This window comes from Chrysemys picta, chromosome 3, assembly GCF_011386835.1.
Source record: "Chrysemys picta bellii isolate R12L10 chromosome 3, ASM1138683v2, whole genome shotgun sequence".
Taxonomy (NCBI): Eukaryota; Metazoa; Chordata; order Testudines; family Emydidae; genus Chrysemys; species Chrysemys picta.
In genome coordinates this window covers 85,364,980-85,379,981 of record NC_088793.1, presented here as the reverse complement: position 1 = coordinate 85,379,981, position 15,002 = coordinate 85,364,980, and the positions used below count along the sequence as shown (strand labels likewise).

Here is a 15,002-nt window from a genome sequence, read left to right as displayed (position 1 = left end):
TATTAAAATGCTTAAGATGCTGTTATAGTATTCACAGAATAGCAGTTGAATGATAGAGTTGTTCATTAGAATGTCAGAGTGAGAACTATGGGACTTATTGCCATGACAATAGTGCCAGACTACGTTAGTGTTCTGAATCCAAAACAAGTGACTTTCAATTTAACGGGATACTGTACAATGTATAATCCTGTTTGACAATAGTATCTCCACCTTTTAGATTACCAAAATGGATAAACTGCATCAGGGAAGTGAGGACTAAGACAAGTCAAATGTCTTTATATAGTTACTTTAAAAAACATTTACTTAAAAGTAGTAAAGGGCATCTAACCACATTCTGAAAATTAATAATTGAATGTAGCATACCATTAAAATACTGTGTACAAATAGCAGAATCTTGAAAGTGGAGAGTCTTCTCAACAGTAGACTTCTCTTTAGTATGAGTCAAGAAACACTAATCATAAGAGGAGATTCCAGGTTTACTCATGATGATGTCCTTCTGACCAAACAGTTTGGGATTTCAGACTGTGGGAAAGTTTGCCACTCTCTCTCCTATGGGCATGTAGTAGATGATGTAATGAAGCATGCATCTCAAATGGTCTACAGTTTTTTTATGTAATGCTTGTAAAAGGTGCAAGATAGGTACCCCGAGAAAAATTAATTCTTATGATTTAAGGAACACAAACAGCAGTGGGAACTGTAAGCTTCCCACCTTGTCTTGTCCAAATGTCTCACCCTGACCTTGGAGGAATGAAACGGTATTCAGTCTCGGAGCCAGATCCTCACCTGCTGTAAATCAGTGTAGCTCCATGAAGTTATGTTGAGTTACACTATCTGGGGATCTGGTCCTCCATGCCCATTCAGTACTTGACTTTTCTGCTGTGGTGGGTTTTTATCAGGTAGAGACCAGTCCACTAGAAACAAGATAGAGAGCAGAAACTCAATTCATACTGGTCACCAAACCATTTTCAGATAGCAATTATTTTTAGTCACTTCTTCCCTGGTCTGGATTTTAACTGATAATTTAGAGGTGAAAGATCATATGTTTATTTATCAATCCTTTTAGCCATCTAGCAACCTGGCTTCAGACGTTAGTTCAGTTTGGGTAAAAGCCCAGACATCCAGATGCTATCAGAATTAACCTAGGTTACTTGGACTCAGATGCATTTGAGAATTTTTAAAAAATCCAAGCTTAAAAAATACAAAATCAAAAACCTGAAAATTAATATTTTGACATAAACCATCTGCCCTATGTAAGTGAGGAATGGCAGACTCAATTAATTATCAGCTCGGCAGTTTCTTGGAATCAGTGCAAATCCCAGAATTACTGATGTTTATGCAGTGAAGATAGATGAGTGAGCCTGAGAAAGGCTGACCAGAGTTTTTAACAGAAAATTAAGACATATTTCTTAGAGCTGGAGTATTCCCCGAGGCAGGCTACTTCCGCAAGTGGGCAACAAAGCTTCAAGTTTCCCTGGAATTTTTTAATCAGGTGAGTAGGGTTTGACCTGACTTCTGCAGATCTAGTCAGGGATTCTAGTTCATAAACCTGCAGATACCCTATGCCTCTGCAGTGTCTACAGCCTCCCTCTACTCTTTCAGGATCCCTTTCAACATAGCTCTTATGAGAGCGAGATCTTGCGAGCCACTTATGATGGATTCCTGCAGTGCACATGGTCCCCTATCTGCATCCCTATTTCAGCTGAGAGCTGAAAGAAGAAAGTGGCATCTACTGTTCTGTTTGGAGGGGAGGGGAGAGGAGTCCTTGGAAGCCTATTGGAGTTAGTAGGTAGGGAAGGGGGGGGAGGTGGTGTAGCCTTATCTGGGGTGTGTGGGTAATGTTAATTTAATTTATCAACTTAATTTAATTAATATTAAATTGTATTATTAATTAAAATTAAATTAGTATGGGTTTAGGCTCGCCAATCTGTTTGATCAGAAGATAAAAGTTCTTGTCCCGAATCAGGCTCCACAGAATTTATAAGGGACCCTCAGGGGTATGACAGGAAGCTCCCACTGAGACAAATATAGTCATAAAGACTTTTTATAAAAATCAGTGAAATAGTAAGCAAATGGTAAAATAGAGTTACAAAATTACAATTGTATCTCTTAAATAACAGTAATACATATGGTAATACAATATTATGTGCTGCAAAACTTTGGTTAATACTCACACCCTGTTTTAATAACCTGGTGTTGAAAGACACAGGACCTCGCCTCTGGCAGTTCCAGTTTCGCACCTCTTGCAGAGATGTGCAGAGGTAACTAATGCGAAGAGCTGTCAAAGCTGCTTTAGAATTTACTCTCTAACTTACCCAAAATAAAACGTAATACACAAACTGAGAATAAAGTTTAGGGAAACCAAGCTTGGCCTAGTCCCTTTGGAACTTTAAGTTTAAAAAAAAAAAATACGGCCTATTAATAGTTAATAGCCGTCATAGATGGATAGCATCGATACGTAGTTGAAGATGAAGATAATCGAGCGAGGTGAGTCACGTCTTTATAGGGCATAAGTACTGGAAATCCTTCCTCTTATGCCCAAATTTTATTCCTCCCCTTCAGAAATGTTAGCGTACACTTACCCCATAGGCTAGTATGTATGTGTGTATGGATGACAGGTACGTGCGCAGTTGTGGTGTACTTGTTAAGTCTGTGGTTACAACTTTGAAAAATCCCCTATGCCATTCTTCATTATCTATTGGTCTAGGTCAGAGATTGGCAACCTTTGGCATGCAGCTCGCCAGGGTAAGCACCCTGGTGGGCCGGGCCGGTTTATTTACCTGCCGCATCCTCAGGTTCGGCTGATTGCGGCTTCCACTGGCCGCGGTTCGCCGCTCCCGCTGGCCGCAGTTCATCGCTCCAGGCCAATGGGGGCTGCGAGAAGTGGCGACCAGCACAACCCTCAGCCTGCACCGCTTCCTGCAGCCCCCATTGGCCTGGAATGGCGAACCGCGGCCAGTGGGAGCCGCGATTGGCCGAACCTGCGGATGCGGCAGGTAAACAAACCAGCCCAGCCCGCCAGGGTGCTTACCCTGGCGAGCCATGTGCCAAAGGTTGCCGATCCTTGATCTAGGTAAAGGTCTTAGACATAGGCGTGGGTACTTTATCTATTTAGGTAACAAAATTAAGGTCAACTCTATTTTCTGGGTAAAACGGCCCACTATAAATATGCTAGCTTTGCTTTAGCTTAACATATAGGTTTTTGGCCTGTAGGTCTCTTGCATTACAGCCAAACTTATTTTTAATATAAATCTATAAACCTATTAAAATACATCAAATAATTAAACTTATAAAAAAAAATTATGCAAGCAAGCAAATTAATTCTTAGGGCTACTGTGGCATATTGCACAAAAACCCTCATGGCCCTCAGGCCTGTAGTTTTATTGGAAGAATAGCCTCTGGAAACTAACTGTAAAATGTTGGCAAGTAGAAACCTCACACTATCTAATTAAGACAGTGGGTGAAAAAATGAATATGAATGAACACAGAATCCTTGAGTGGTTTTGTAATATTGCTACTATTATCTTCAGTGAAGAAGTCATAATGTAATGCAAACATTAGCCAGATATTCCATCTTCTTTCAAATCTTCTCAGAGTTCCTTTTGTGTGAAATGGTCTACTTCAAGAACAGCCATGACCTGCTATTGATGCTGCTGCAGTTCCAGCGTGGTGGCTGTGGCTGATATGCTGATAGCAGGCTCAGAAACTATGCTAGAAGTAAGAACCTCCTTACCCTGCCTTCAGGCTCAAAGCTAACAAACAGTCTGCTATTAGACAGTGTTATACAATCATTTTGTTGTTTATCCACATTCGAATGCTAAAATATACAACTTTTCTCTCTGGCTGCCTGGCAGTATGCCTTCCTTTGATCAATAAGAAATAATCATTTTGAGGCACAGCAATATTGGAGGAGAATTTTCTCCCTAATAGGGAATAACATGGCTCAATAAGCTGTAATAGCCTTTTGGAAGCCAATATCCTGTATGCTAACCTATGGCTACAAATCCAGGACAATAACTTCTGCTGCTTTTCAGTTAATAGATTGGGTTGTTTAATAATTATATGGGTAATAACACTTACCTGCCTTATTGGAAAACCTTGTATAAGGAAAGTTGTCTTTTCCTTATCACATATAGAGTTCTCGCCTGGTGACTTTCCGTAGTGTTGATAAAATAGTAATAGTGCTGGTGCTTGGTACCATTAGGATGATATAGCTATATGCTTTGAACTTGTACAGTTCCACAGCAAAGCAGGAGGAATTCTTCCCTGGTTGCTTCTTTTTCCTTTTAAGTTCCAGCTCTGCTATGCTGTACTCTGAAGAAACATAGGTCAAGATTTGATTAGGATGGTGGTACTGAAGATACCTCATTTCATCATAGCTGTCGTATCAGATTACCTATCTTTTTGCTTCCCTGACTTACTTACATGACATTTCAGCACAGAAAAAAGTGACCCAAACATCAGGGAGAGTCATAGGAATTGCCATGCAGATCTTTGGTCCATCTACTATGGTGTCCTGTCTCTGACAGTAGCCAGTACCACCTGCTTAAGAGAGAGGTCCAAGAAACCTGGCATAGCTTGTTACAGAACAACATGACCACAAGGAGAGTTTCTTCTTACCCTATTAGTTAATGGTTGACTTATTCTCCTGGAGCATGAGAGTTTATATTCCTTCTGGGTCTCTGGATTTGCTTTGTTTTTGTTTAATTTTTGCTGTAATAACTAAACAGAAGTTGTGGGCTTGATACAAGAATTACTAGGGGAATTTCTATGGACTGTGTTATGCAGGAGAATCAGACTAAAAGATCTAATAGTTCCTTCTGGCCTTAAAATCTATGAATCTATTAATTCTGGATGTACTTGTTTTCAATATAAATGTCCAGTCCTTTTTTGAATCCTCCTGAACTCTAAGGTCATGGATTGTGAAAACATAGAAGAGTGGTAGCTTTGTGTGTGTGTGTGAAATGGAGAGAAGCAGTACTAAACTTGTTCTGGCACTGTTCAAGTTTTAGTTCTGGGAATTAATATTCTGGGCTCTTTTGGGGTCCTTTTTCTGGATGGTATTGGTAAGGACAAACAGAAAAATACTTGCTTCTTTGAGGAGTATCATAGCAGAAACAGCGCGGCATTCTCTACCACTACTTCTACTGTGTGTCTCTTGACCGCTGTCGAGAGCCTCTATTCATCACATCATTGTCGTTATGCCTCTTGCTGTCTGTTTTATTTTCCAATACTGATAGACTTCTGGAAACTTGCAAAAGGCTTTACTGCTCTTACAGTCCTCAGTGGCTGCTAGAGCTTTCATTCGTTGCAGTTGTCAGCTGTATTTTCTTTGCAGGTTGTACCAGCTAGAGCCTTTTACTTTCTTGTCTGATAGTTTCTTTCTAGTCATTGTTTATGTTTTAGTTTCAAATTTTACAGGATAAGGCAGTTGATCCTTTACATCTTCCACTTCAGTGGGGCAGGTGGGGATTTCATTTTCAGCTTGGATTTTTTATCCAATTAAGGAGGTGAGAATTAGAAACTGTCAATGGTTTCTTTTTACATTGGAAGAAACCATTCTTTTTGGCTGCTGGTGACTCAGATGGTGACAATTTTAGCAGTACAAAGCTGTTTGCTGATAACCCCTTAACCATGTTCTCTGTATGTATAAATATCTTCTGTCTGTGTGTTCCATTCTATGCATCCGAAGAAGTGGGTTGTAGCCCACGAAAGCTTATGCTGAAATAAATTTGTTAGTCTCTAAGGTGCCGCAAGTACTCCTGTTCTTCTTGCCACTATTGCATCCCCTCACACCTTCATGAGACATTAGAATACGGCTTCTGTGTGCACTGAGAAAATAAAAACTTCCCGTATTGGCTTTGCTTGTGTCTCTGCCATGAAGTAATTGAATTGCCCCACCTCTATGAGACAGTGGGTGGTATCATATTACTATTCATGTTGGCATTGAAACTTCTTTTTTTAAACTGAGCATGTCAGTAAGCCAAAGGTTGTCGGTTTTAATTACCTTAAACTGTATAAAAATAACCATTAAAAAACTAGATATTTCTTTCCCCACCCCCACCAAAATACTAGAGGCAGAATAAACCAGCCTTTTTGAAGAGATATAATGATAGACTCCCCTTCCCTCTCCCCCCCCCCCCCCGGTCTGGTGCTGGTCCGTTAAGCAACTCCTCAGACAGACTGAAATCTCTCTCTCTCTCTCTCTCTCTTAAATTTTAAATTATTATTTCTATTATTTACATTGTTGTAGCACCCAGAGGTCAAAATCAGGATTGGGGCTCTATTTGGTCTCCATGCTGTGTGCACTCCCATTCTAAAGTCCCCCATTATCCTCTCATGGCTGGGGCTCTGGATGTGTTCCCATGCTCTACTATTTCGCACTCCCCTATACCAGGGTCCCCCATTCTTTCACCATGCCAGAGGCTCTGTGTGTTCCTCCCTCCCCTATAACAGGGTCACTCAATCTCCCCCCGTACCTGGGGTTGTGTGTAGACCCCCATGTTAATGGGAGCCGTCAACCAGTCTATAGACAACTGCAGAGGTACTTGTAGCTGTGGCTATGCTAACAGAATGGCAGGGGTTCCATGTGTCCCTCATTTTTCCCCTTTCAGTTTTCTGATTTTCCACAAAATCAATACAGTTTTGGCCATTGATGCCTAGAACTTTCCCTAAACTTTTGGAATTGATCAGATGTCATTCAAAAAGTTATTACATTACATACAGACAGACAAACAGAGAAATGCTGTCATGTTGAGTGTAATACCCTTACAAACTTGGCCAATTATCTTGGTCAATTATCTAGTCGGACCTGCATAATATCATTATAAATGTTCACTCAGTAATTTCTGCATCAAGACCATAGTTCGGGTGAGGTATACTGCTCAGGGTCAGACTGAGTGAGGCTAGGCTTCTGAAGAGTTACAGTGGTAGGAGAAGGGCAAGATGAAGGGGAATGCAACAATTCCATAGCAAAACAATAAAGGGGGTGGGGAGAATCCAGATTCCAAGTGTCAGAGTTGAGTGAATGATGATGTTGGAAAGCTTTAAATGAATGGCTTCTCTCAGCTGCTGCTGTTGCTGCTGCTCTCAATGTTGAGGAGACAAGGAATGTCACTTAGGCTTGGAGGTCCTTTTAGGTCTAGTGGATGGACTGACTTAACTCCAGAACACTCAGCTGTGGTGCTGGCTGCCTGAGTGAGAGTACTCTTAGTTGTAAGCAGAATGAGCTTGATCCAGTACCCACTGAAGTACTTGAACAAGCTTCCATTGGCTTCCATGGAAATTTAACTAGGGCACTTATGCTTGTTAACTTTTTGCAGGATTGGACCTTCTGTTGTCAGGGCCTGTAACTCTGCCCCATTTAGGCAAATGTTTACTCAGTAGCAGAAAACCCATTATATTTTAAAGTGCTTTTGTTTTCAGCACACTTCTTGTAGCAACCTTCCCTCTCTCTTTCTTATCCAGAGTAATTTCAGAGAAGTGTACAGTGGAAAATTGGCCTAGGATCCCATGGAGACAAGCTTTCTCATAAAATTTTAAGCACTCCATTTTGTCTCCGTTTGAAATACTATCAGAATGGTGATTTTTGTGGTATTTTGGTAGCTTCTGGTTGAAATCAGCAAGTACAAGAATGTAAAAACGTTGGGCATGATTCTGACATTCCTGTTGAACAGCCATTTTAGGCTTTGCTTATTTGAGACTGCTCACATAAGTAAGTGCTACTCACTGGTTGTGACAAAATCAGGCTCTTACACAAATTCATTAGTTAAGATTTTGAACCTAAAGAAAAATACAGGTTCACTTCAAGAAATATGTGAGGTTGATTATTTTATCTGCAACATTTTGCCCATCCCTAATATGGATATTTCTCAAATGTATTTTTAGACACTGAGACTAAATGATGGTTAGAAGTAATTTTAGTATTTAAACCTAAGGAAAAATAGGAGAATTATATCTTGTAGATACTTAAGTTCGTATAATGCACATCTCTTAATAATTTCATATCTGGAAGATGAACTATTTTTACAATGTGTTTTTACTTAGACCTGGTAAATTGAAGGCTCCAGAGGATTGTAAAAAGCTAGAAATTATGTACCATTAATTTTAAGAGGTAAAAAAAAGCTTTTACATAAAAAACACTGCAACCTACATAAATTAACAGAGAATGGCATCGCTTTGTTAGAGATCAAAAAAGAACATTTTATTTATCTTTATCAGACTGTGCTAATAGAGATACAAATGTTAGTGCCACATTGCTTATTTCAATTGGTTTATGCCTGAAAAGTAATGATATAAATATCTTTCTTCAGCTTCTTTTAAAGAAACGTCCATTCTAATGAACCTACGTAACATGAAACTACAGTGTAAATTACCTGCTAAAAACTATGGGCACAGACCCACAAACTCACTCCTGTAAGGAGTCCTATTAACTTCAAGGTGACTACTCACAGGGACAAAGATTTGTGTTTGTGTGTCCCTAAGAGCCTGATTCTGGAGAGTTATAGACAAATTAGAAACATAGGCAGAAAATAGCAAAATGAGATATGACTTGCAAAACTGCAAAATAATATGATTGGGAGGGGGGAAAAAATCTGGAAGGGACAGGAGAAACCTGTGTTGGGCCATGATTCAGCAAGGTGTCTAATGTAGCACATGTCTAATATTAACCATAAGTAGTCCCCTTCAAGCTAAAGTTAGGCATGTGTTTTAAAACCTTGCTGAATCAGTACCTAAGTGCTGCATTGCACCTACAATATGGAGTGAACAGCAAGTTAGACATAAGTTTGGAATTTGTAATAGATTTAGGGCTTCAGATGCACAGGCATCATGTCACAAAGCAAGGCCACCCACCAGGGGCATCGTCATTCCCCCCGGTCCACCAGGGGCAGCATGGACCTAGGGCCCATCCCTCTGACAGCTATCGAACCCCTGGGGGTTTCCCCACCCATCGCAGGGGCAAAGTTCGGTCTCAGGGGCATCTGAAAGATGGTCAGTGACAGTCTCCTGCCCACCTCCTGACTTGGACATGGAGTCAGAGCAGGCTCCCCAGGGCCAGCCAACCTTGGCCAAGGCTTCCCTAGCAGAAGTGGCAGAGTTGGCAGACCCACCTGTACCTGCCTCCTCCTCATCTTTGCCCAATGAGTCGATAGCGGGGCCCTCTCACTCGGTTCCCCAGGATGATGCAAGGGCCCACCGAGAGCTTTTAAAGAGGTTTGCCTCAAACCTGAAGCTGGAAGCTGAGGAACTGGCGGAACCCTCAGACTCTCTGTTCGATGTGCTAAGTGCAGCAGCTCCCTTCCAGGTGGCATTGCCAGTGCACAAGGGAGTGGTGAAAATTACTAAGGCCCTGTGGCAGACACTCTTCTCCTTGCCCCCATCTCCAAACGGGTGGAAAGAAAATACTATGTCCCTGCTAAGGGGTATGGGTATCTTTATATCCACCCTGCCCCAAGCTTACTGGTTGTGTTGGCAGCCAGTGAGCGTGATAGACAGGGCCAACGCCTAAGAACAAGGAGGCAAAGAGGCTCAATCTCTTTGGTAAAAAAAATTATTCTACGTCCAGCCTCCAGATCAGAGTGGCCAACCATCGGGCCTCACTTGGCCATTATGATTTTAATATTTGGCAGTTGATGGCCAAGTTTACAGATTCACTGCCAGAGGAGCCCAGAAAGGATTTCCTGGCTATCCTCACTGCCCACCATGCGTCCTCAAATGCGGCAGACTCTGCGGCCCGGACCATGGCTTTGGCTATTTCTATGAGGTGGGCATCCTGGTTGCAGTCATCGGGCCTATTGATGGAGGTTCAACAATCCATCCAGGACCTCCCATTCGATGGTCTAGCACTGTTTTCAGAACAAACAATAAATTACATGGCCTGAAAGACTCTAGGGCTACCTTGCGCTCCCTGGGCCTTTACACACCGGGGCCGGCAAATAAGCAGTTTAAGCCACAACGGCCCCACAGGTTTGGGACCCAACCTCAGAATGCTTCCACAAGAAGGGCAAGGGCTATAAGCACTGGCAAGGCCATCAGCCGTCACCCTCAACTCTCTCGAGCTCCACCCATAACCAACCAGGTAACAAGCAGGCATTTTGAGGGTGCGCTTGAGGGCGATCTTCCAGCCTGTGTCTTGGATCCTGCTCCTCTGTTATTTTCCAACTATTTGTCCCCCTTCCTGCCTGCCTGGGCCTCTATAACATTGGACCAGTGGGTCCTCAGCACAGTAGCAGGGGGCTATACCCTCCAGTTTATTTCTATCCCCCCTTCGCACCCTCTCTCCCAATCCCTCTTCAGGGACCCTTCTCACAAGCATCTGCTCGCTCAGGAGGTGCATGACTTCTGTGGGTGTGAGCCGTGGAGGAAGTCTCTCTGCACTTGAGGGGGAAAGGGTTTTACTCCTGCTATTTTTGATCCCAAAAGCCAAGGGCGGGGGGGGGGGGGTCCTACGCCCCATCCTCAACCTGCAGAGCCTCAACAAGTATCTCAAGAAGTAGAAGTTCCGCATGGTCTCCTTAGCCTCCATCATTCCGTCCCTGGATCTGGGAGGGTTATGCCACCCTCGATCTGAAAGATGCTTATTTTCATATATCAATATTTCATAGACAGACGGTTCCTACGTTTCGTAGTTGGGACCACCTACTACCAATTTGAAGTGCTCCCTTTTGGCCTAGCAACGACGCCAGGGGTGTTCACGAAATGCATGTTGGTGGTGGCAGCCTACCTCAGACGTCGTGGTATCCAGATTTACCTGTACCTTGACGACTGGCTCATCAAGGGCTGCTCCGGGGTCCAGGTCTAGTGCAGTGTCAAGATGTTGCAAGCCACTTGTCAAGCTCTGGGCCTGTTGATAAACGAACAAAAATCAACATTGATCCCGGTCCAATGGATAGACTTTATCGGAGCAGTGCTCGACTCTATCCAAGCCAGAGCATTCCTGCCAGAGGCTAGGTTCAGGGCAATGTCAGATCTGATTGCCAGCATCACTGCCCATCTGCTAACCACGGCCCGGGTCTGTCTCAGGCTATTGGGGCACATGGCTCCATGCACGTACGTTTTCCGACATATGAGACTCAGGCTGCATCCCCTCCAGATGTGGCTGGCATCGGTCTACTCTCCGGCCAGACATCACCTAGACAAGCTTATCATGATCCCACCACAGGTACTTATCTCTCTGCAGTGGTGGTCCGACCCCATCCTAGTGTTAGAAGGTCTGCCATTCATGAGCCTGCAACCCACAGTCTCCCTGATTTCGGATGTGTCCAACCTCTGTTGGGAGCGCATCTTGGTACACTGCGGACTCAAAGGTTATGGTCTCAAAAGGAAATCGCATTGCATATAAATGTCAGGGAGCTCTGGACCATCCGTCTGGCTTGTGGTGTCTTCCTTCCCCAACTGTCTGGCCAGGTGGTGCAGGTGTTGGCAGACAACATGGCCTCCATGTTCTATGTCAACAGGCAGGGGGGAGCTCGATTGTCGGCTCTGTGCCAGGAGGCCCTCCATTTGTGGGACATTTGCATCCAGTATGCAATCCACCTGAAAGCCTTGCACCTCTCCAGCATCTGGAACACGCTAGCTGATCGCCTCAGCGAGTTCTTCTTCTCTCACCATGAGTGGTCCCTTCACTTGGAGGTTGTCAGAATGCTTTTCCAGAAGTGGGACACTCCCTGAGTGGACCTGTTCGCCACCAGACAGAACAGAAACTGTCATCAGTTTTGTTCTCTCCAAGGCCTCGGCCGAAACTCACTATCCAATGCCTTTCTCCTGTCTTGGCCAGGGGACCTGATGTATGCCTTCCCACCAATTCTGCTCATCAGCAAAGTCCTCTCAGAAATCAAGAGGGATAAGGCACGGGTCATTATGATCGCCCAAGCATGGCCTCGCCAGCATTGGTGCAGCATGCTCATGGACCTGGCTGTTGCACCCCTGTGGCCACTTCCCAGCCGTCCGGACCTACTTTTGCAGGATCACGGTCGACTTCTGCATCTGAACCTCGCCTCTCTCCACCTCACAGCTTGGATGCTGCATGGCTAAATCCAGAGGAACAAGCCTGCTCTAGTCAGGTATGGCAGGTTCTCTTGGAGAGCAGAAAGCCCTCCACCAGAGCAATTTACCTGGCAAAGTGGAAGCGTTTCTCCTGCTGGGCGTCAGAGAGGAATATCTCCCCTACCCAGTCATCTCTGCAGTCCATCCTTGATTACCTGCTTTCACTTAAAGCACCAAATTCTCGCCTTCTCTTCGATCAAGGTGCATCTGGCTCCCATATCAGCCTTGCATCCAGGGTAGATCGGTGTTTTCACATGAGATGTCGATCAGGTTCCTGAAAGGCCTTGAAAGACTCTTTCCACCAGTCTGGGACCCGGTTCCCCAATGGGACCTCAGTCTGGTCCTCTCCAGGCTCATGGATCCACCCTTTGAGCCTATGGCTTCTTGTTCCCTTTCCCACTTGTTGTGGAAGGTTGCATTCCTTGTAGCTATTACCTCAGCTAGATGTGTCTCCAAAATTAAAGTCCTCACTTTGGAGCCCCCGGAACATGGTATTTTACAGGACGTGGTCCAGCTGCGGCCCCATCTGGCTTTCCTGCCAAAGGTGGTGTTGCACTTTCATGTCAACCAGGATATCTTCCTCCCAGTGTTCTGTCCAAAGGCTCACACGACCAATGAGGAGAGGCGGCTGCACATTCTAGATGTCAGGGATGCCCTGGCTTTCTACCTGGAGTGCACCAAGCCCTTCTGCAGATCGACCCAGCTCTTTATCACGATAGCTGACAGAATGAAGGACCTTCTGGTGTCCTCTCAGAGAATTTCGAATTGGATCACCTTCTGCATCCATACTTGTTACTAGTTGGCGCAGGCTGTGCCTCCACCAATAGTGAAGGCTCACTCGACTAGGGCTCAGGTATCTTCGGTTGCCTTCCTGGCGCATGGCCCTATCCAGGACATCTGCAGGGCGACGTGGTCTTCGGTACACACATTCACGACCCATTAAGCCATCACCCAGCAAGCCGGAGATGATGCTGGATTTGGCAGAGCTGTGTTGCAATCGACACGTCCATGAACTCCTACCTGCCTCCAATGGTACTGCTTGGGAGTCACCTACAATGAAATGGATATGAGCAAGCACTTGAAGAAGAAAAGATGGTAACCTTTCATAACTGCTGTTCTTCGAGATGTGTTGCTCATGTCCATTCCGTGACCCGTCATCCTTCCCCTCTGTCGGAGTTCCGGCAACAAAGAACTGAGAGAGGGGGAAGCAGCGCATATGCGTGCCACTCCAAAGGGTGCCAGAGCGGGTCCCCTCTGGAGACCACTGAGGGAAAAACTTCTGACACCAGTGCATGTGGCGAGCACACACCTACAATGGAAGGGACATAAGCAATGCATCTCGAAGAACAGTTACAAGGTAAGTATTTTCAGAGCTTTTAATAACATCTCTGCTTGAAAGTAAACAACCTTTTCTGTCAATTTAAATAACTTTTTTTCCCAACAGAACACTGTTCAAACAGGCACTTTAAATAACGCTAAAATGTGAGTCACCATTATAGAGAAAAAAGGCTTCAGTAGACAAGGCAGCATGTTATTTATGGATATTGGCAGGCTTGTGCAACAAGCCTGCCTTCTGAGGAATTTTATTGTTTGCAAGGGAAGAAATCCATATAGAAAGGAGCTCAGCTAGTGATAATGAGCTGATCATTACTGCCTATCTGACTCAATATGTGACATATCTTAACTCTTCTTTAAAGCTGAAAAAAAGTTAGCAGTAATCATCAAATTAAAATCCTGTAAATATTTAGCAAATTCAAAGTGTTTGTTTGGGACCTTAGTATAAAACTTACTTTGGAAAGCTAAAAAGGCTGTTATTTAGAATTATGATTTATTTTAATATTGCAAAGAATGATTGATCACCTTTTTTCAAATGTCTAGTTAAGCTACGTCTTTTGTGTTTTGCATAAGAAACTTAAAACTATCCAGCCACAAAAAGCTTTAATAAAGTAATTTTATGACACTGTCTACTGTTTAGTCAAATATGTCTGAAGCTATGGTTGTAATAATTAAAACAACTGTATGTCACTTGTGGATTAATATATAGCAACTGCATAATTAGCTCCCATGTTGTGTCAGGTTTCCTAGTCACAGACCTTTGTACGCTGGACCTCAGTTCTATTGTAGGTGTCTGACATTATTTATTATTTCATTAGCATCCAATTTCCTTCTTGGATTCAACAGTAAGGTCAGTGCAATGAGCTGCATAGACTGTGTGTCTTATTCCCCCCTCCCTCCTCTTCTCTCCACCCCCAGCATAGCCACTCATTTCCCTCATTTCTGGCATGACATAATTTAATATTTAGCAATTATGTCTTGGAACCAAAGGAATAATTATTTCTTAATCATTCTGCCTTTAGGGGGTTCCTTTCACGTTTCTGAGGAAAAAAGGAAGTCTTTGGTCACTGGGGGTGAGTGCTTCTGTGTTTTCTTTGTAAGATAGCTCTGTTGTTAAGGCAAGACACTGTGTGTTGAATTCTAATTCCTTTGTGCAAGAGCCAGCCCGTTTCAAAGCAATCCAATGACTGGAGGTGTTCGGTATGATTAATAGTGCTACAGTTCTGTGATTGACTAGGTTGACTGTGCTTTCTGTGTGTGTAGAATTCTAAAAGTTGATACACCGTTGATGAGTAACAGTGAAGTTTAATGCTGTGGTGGAGGTGAGAACTGAATATCTTCTCTATGCCAACCAGGTTTTGTCTGGGGTTACATTACATTTCTTAGCTGCTGTGAAGTTCAGGTACTTTTTCTTTAAATATTTATTGTTACTGCAGCACGCTACCCATTTTAGAGCAGGTTTGTGTCTCTGTGATAATTTTTTAGAATCAAGTTGTAAAATTGGTGTGTGCATTTGAAAGATAGCTATCTTCAAGTGCTAGATGAATATCTATGGAATTTAACTGTTGTGTGTTTTAATTCGTATAATTTAATTCTTTAATAAGGTTATCATGTAATTTCATCAA

The 15,002-nt window shown here is 43.4% G+C and overlaps 1 protein-coding gene across 10 annotated transcripts in view; it reads left to right on the top strand.

Annotated features, from left to right (window-relative positions):
* WASF1 (WASP family member 1) overlaps nt 1–15,002 on the top strand; it is a 205,247-nt gene that overhangs the window by 109,925 nt on the left and 80,320 nt on the right. Inside the window, exons 1-2 of one of the 10 annotated variants that reach the window (XM_065590234.1) lie at nt 14,201–14,227; nt 14,400–14,450. The exons of 6 other annotated variants lie outside the window; for them this stretch is intronic. The gene's annotated coding sequence lies outside the window, so the exon portion shown is untranslated. Of the gene's footprint in view, nt 1–14,200; nt 14,228–14,399; nt 14,451–14,542; nt 14,780–15,002 lie in introns of those variants that run through there. 3 more of the 10 variants (XM_042857682.2, XM_005287632.5, XM_005287630.5) reach the window with 3 other exon arrangements.